Source organism: Callospermophilus lateralis, chromosome 16 (assembly GCF_048772815.1).
Source record: "Callospermophilus lateralis isolate mCalLat2 chromosome 16, mCalLat2.hap1, whole genome shotgun sequence".
NCBI classification, from domain to species: domain Eukaryota; kingdom Metazoa; phylum Chordata; class Mammalia; order Rodentia; family Sciuridae; genus Callospermophilus; species Callospermophilus lateralis.
The window spans coordinates 10,788,412-10,793,718 of NC_135320.1; the positions used below are offsets into that span (position 1 = coordinate 10,788,412).

Consider the following 5,307-nt stretch of genomic DNA (forward strand, 5'->3'; position numbering starts at 1 on the left):
ATAAGCCAGTCCCCAAGTCAAAGGTCAAATGTTATCTCTGATATGCGGAAGCTAGTTCAAAATAGGTGTGGGTGATAAAAAAAAAAAATAGAAGAAAGATCAGTGGAGTAGAGGAGGGGGGGGGGAATAAAGGGAAGGGAGGAGGAATGGGACAGGGAAAGACAGTGGAATGAATTTGACCAAATTTTCCTGTGTACATATATGAATATACCACAGTGTGTCACTATCACGTACAACCACAAGACACTAATTAAAAAAAAAAAATAACTATAAGTAAATAGCAAAAAAAAATAGAGGGAAGAGAACCGGGATGGGAGGAAAGGAGGGGAAGAGGAAGTACTGGGGACTTAATTACGAAAAGTATATTCCATGTTTTTATAATTACGTCAAAATTAATTCTATTGTTATGTATGACTAAAAGGAACCAAAAAAATATTTGAAGAGAAAGTTATTGAGAATTATTCAGATATGATAAAAATGTAAATCCTTGTATGTGATAAATACACTAAGTCTTCCGCAAGATAAAAAAAAAACTAAAATTGGACAAATTATGATAAATTATTAAACCCAAAAGAAAAATTAAAACTAAGCAGAGAGAGAACACAAATGATCACTGTGACAGAGGTTGTTATAAAGCCACCTAAATATATTCTTAGCCTTCTGGGAAAACAGAGTTGTAGTTGGATATAGGGATGCTAATTCAGCCATTTGATGAGAAAAGCATGTCTTGTAGACTTGACTTTAGAATCATGTAATATTTTACATAATTATGAAACCAATTTAAAATTTTAAAAAGCAATCCCTAAGAGTAGAAGCTAAAAGGAAATAATCCTAACTTGTATCTAAATGGTAGGTTAACCACATGGAAAGAGATTAGTAAAAGTGACTTTCCAACAAGGTAATGACTGTGTATCTCTGGTGGTATATATGCTAAAGACAAAAAAAAAAAAATTGCAAAAGTAAATCATTTTAATCTATTTTCTATCTATTTTTTAAAAATTAAATGGAGTGAGATCCCGTAAGTCGGGCGGCCGCGTAGTTGCTGCAGCCGCCGCCGCCACATTCAACAGGCAGCACCGCCGCGGTCGCGCCGCCGGGGAAAGCGAGCGGCTCGCGATTCGCGGTGTCCGTCCGTCTGTCCTTGTGTCCGCGGCCCTGTCAGCAGGAGCGCAGTGCTGGCGCTGCCTGGCCCGGCGGCTCCGGCCCGCCGTCCCGTCCGCGCAGCGAACCCGGAGGAGCCTGGATGTTGATGGACCCGCGAAGTTAAGTTCTGGGCTCGCTCTCCTACTCCGCCGCGCTTTCCTCACGGTTTCCGTCCGCTGGCGGCGCCGACCTCGGTCCCCCAAATCTCAGACCAGCTCTTGGCGCCCCCTCCCCTCCGCACCCTGGTGCTGCGCTCTCCCGGTTCTAGGCTCTCCCGCGGCTGGGGGAGGGGCGGGGGGTCACCATGGCCGAAGCGCCCCAGGTGGTGGAGATCGACCCGGACTTCGAGCCGCTGCCCCGGCCGCGCTCGTGCACCTGGCCGCTGCCCAGGTCGGAGTTTAGCCAGTCCAACTCGGCCACCTCCAGTCCGGCGCCGTCGGGCGGCGCAGCTGCGAACCCCGACGCCTCAGCGGGCCTGCCCCCAGCTTCGGCGGCCGCTGTCAGCGCCGACTTCATGAGCAACCTGAGCTTGCTGGAAGAGAGCGAGGACTTCCCGCAGGCGCCCGGCTCCGTGGCGGCGGCCGCAGCTGCCGCCACCGGGGGGTTGTGCGGGGACTTCCAGGGCCCCGAGGCGGGCTGCCTGCATCCGGCGCCGCCGCAGCCTCCGCCGCCCGGGCCGCTGTCGCAGCACCCTCCGGTTCCCCCCGCCGCGGGGCCGCTCGCGGGGCAGCCTAGCAAGAGCAGCTCGTCCCGCCGCAACGCGTGGGGCAACCTGTCCTACGCCGACCTTATCACCAAGGCCATCGAGAGCTCGGCTGAGAAGAGGCTTACACTGTCGCAGATCTACGAGTGGATGGTCAAGAGCGTGCCCTACTTCAAAGATAAGGGTGACAGCAACAGTTCCGCTGGCTGGAAGAATTCAATTCGTCATAATCTGTCTCTACACAGCAAGTTCATACGTGTGCAGAATGAAGGAACTGGAAAAAGTTCTTGGTGGATGCTCAATCCAGAGGGAGGCAAGAGTGGAAAATCCCCCAGGAGAAGAGCTGCATCCATGGACAACAACAGTAAATTTGCTAAGAGCCGAGGCCGAGCCGCCAAGAAAAAAGCATCCCTTCAGTCTGGCCAGGAGGGTGCTGGCGACAGCCCTGGTTCTCAGTTTTCCAAGTGGCCTGCGAGCCCTGGCTCCCACAGCAATGATGACTTCGATAACTGGAGTACCTTTCGCCCTCGAACTAGCTCTAATGCTAGTACTATTAGTGGGAGACTTTCTCCCATTATGACGGAACAAGATGATCTGGGAGATGGGGATGTGCATTCTCTGGTGTACCCACCATCTGCCTCAAAGATGGCTTCTACTCTGCCCAGTCTGTCTGAGATAAGCAATCCTGAAAACATGGAAAACCTTTTGGATAATCTCAACCTTCTGTCATCCCCAACGTCATTAACTGTTTCAACCCAGTCATCACCTGGCAGCATGATGCAGCAGACACCATGCTACTCGTTTGCACCACCAAGCACCAGTCTGAACTCACCCAGTCCAAACTACCAAAAATATACATATGGCCAGTCCAGCATGAGCCCTTTGTCCCAGATGCCTATGCAAACACTGCAGGACAACAAATCAAGCTATGGAGGATTGAATCAGTTTAACTGTGCACAGGGACTCTTGAAGGAGTTACTTACTTCTGATTCTCCTCCCCATAATGACATTATGTCATCAGTTGATCCTGGGGTGGCCCAACCCAACAGCCGGGTTCTGGGCCAGAATGTGATGTTGGGTCCTAATTCAGTCATGCCAGCCTATGGCAATCAGGCATCTCATAATAAAATGATGAATCCCAGCTCCCATACCCTCCCTGGACATGCCCAGCAAACATCTGCAGTTAATGGGGTGCCCTGCCCCACACGGTGAACACCATGCCTCACACCTCGGGTATGAACCGCCTAACCCCAGTGAAGACACCTTTACAAGTGCCTCTGCCCCACCACATGCAGATGAGTGCCCTGGGTGGCTACTCCTCAGTGAGCAGCTGCAATGACTATGGCAGGATGGGCGTTCTCCACCAGGAGAAGCTCCCCAGTGACTTGGACGGCATGTTTATTGAGCGCTTGGACTGTGATATGGAATCCATAATTCGGAACGACCTCATGGATGGAGATACCTTGGATTTTAACTTTGACAATGTGTTGCCCAACCAAAGCTTCCCGCATGGTGTCAAGACGACGACACACAGTTGGGTGTCAGGCTGAGTTAGTGAGCAGGCTACACTTATGAACGTACTTCAGATTGTCTGACAGCAGGAACTGAGAGAAGCAGTCCAAAGATGTCCTTCACCCCTCCTTTAGTTTTCTTGATTTAACACACACACACACACACACACAAAAAAAAAAAAAAAAAAAATCCTTTTTTCCTTTCGTCAGACTTGGCAGCAAAGACACTTTTCCTGTACAGAATGTTTGCCCAGTGTTTGCAGGTTATGTGCTGCTGTAGATAAGGACTATGCCATTGGAAATTTCATTACAATGAAGTGCCAAACTCACTACACCATATAATTGCAGAAAAGACTTTCAGATCCTGGTGTGCTTTCAAGTTTTGTATATAAGCAGTAGATACAGTATTGTATCTGTGTGTTTTTGGTTTGTTGTTGTTTTGTTTTTGTTTTTTGGAATATCCATTTGGTCCAAGGAAAGTTTATACTCTTTTTGTAATACTGTGATGGTCTCATGTCTTGATAAGTTGAACTTTTGTTTGTACCACCTGTGTTCTGCTGAAGTGATCACAAAGAACTAAGATCTTCATTCTGCACCTCCATTAAACAGCTTTGGACCTGTTCACATGCCACAGGATTCACATGAGAACCAAGTAGCCTGTTATCAATCTGCTGAATTAATGGACTTATCAAACTTTGGGGGGAAAATAGATTAAATGCCAGCCTTGTACAGGTCTTTTCTATTTTTTTTTTGTTGTTGTTGTTTATTTTGTTATTTGCGAATTTGTACAAACACTTAAAATGGTTCTAATTTCCAGATAAATGATTTTTGATGTTATTGTTGCAACTTGAGATCATTTTTGGAATAGATATTGAACTGTAATGTTTTCTTAAAACTAGAGTCTACTTTGTTACATTGTCTGCTTGTAAATTTGTGGAATCACAGGTATTTGGGGCAGCACTCATGATTTTCATTTTGTATTTCTAACTGGATTAGTACTAATTTTATACGTGCTTAACTGGTTTGTACACTTGGGATGCTACTTGGTGATGTTTCTGACTAATCTTAAATCATTGTAATTAGTACCTGCATACTCAACGTTTCTGGCCCTGTTTGGGCAGGAAAGTGATGTATAGTTATGGACACTTACTTTGTGTTTTGTATTTAGAAGAACTTAATATGTTTTTATGTATGTATTTTTAAGAAATTTCACCTTATCTTGCCCTGTGAACTATGTGTGCCGCATAGTGTCCAGTCTTCTGATAGATGCCTGTGTGTGGCATCGTTGCAGTTACTCCGGGGAGGCCTCATAATGTTTGGAAATCAGAAGGGGCACCTGCATTTAAAATAATGCTCTTTTGTCAAATTTGGGGGTTCTTTTAGCTTAACCTTTTTGAGTTGTGCTTCAGTAAAAGTGTTCCTTACAACTGCTCTGATTTCGGTCCTGATGGTTGATTTTGTAGCTGTGTCTTGAGGAATCATGTCAGTCTTCACTCTGTCCCTTTCCCTTCTGTCCTGCAAAGTTGAAGGGAAGAAGTTTTAAAAGTGGGACTTAAGTGATTTTTTAGAATGCTTTAAATGACAACCAGATGGAATAGAACTTGTTTAAAAATTGGGGCAATTAATTGGAAAACCATCTGTAAGCTGTATATTTGAATTTATTTTAAAAGCTTTAGTTTAAGTAAACAATTTGACAATTTCTTCAGCCTTTAGCAACCTAAACTATAACTGTGAGCATTACGTTTTAATACTTTCCAGTTACCTGAATCTGATAGACTAGGTTAATTGGCTTCGCCTCCCATTCAGTCTGTTTCAAATCATGTAAATCATGTGGAAAGTCTGAAATCATCCCAGAAAGGGACAGGTGCACACAGTTTTCCTTTTGCTTTCTTGAGAAGGCTCTGGTTTCTGTGCACACAACCTAAACCACCCTTGCTTTTTTCCTAGTAT

General features: G+C 45.6%; 1 pseudogene; it reads left to right on the forward strand.

Annotated features, from left to right (window-relative positions):
* The first annotated feature begins 1,027 nt into the window (after positions 1 to 1,027).
* On the forward strand, positions 1,028 to 3,792 carry LOC143382041 (forkhead box protein O1 pseudogene; annotated as a pseudogene).
* Positions 3,793 to 5,307: the final 1,515 nt, after the last annotated feature.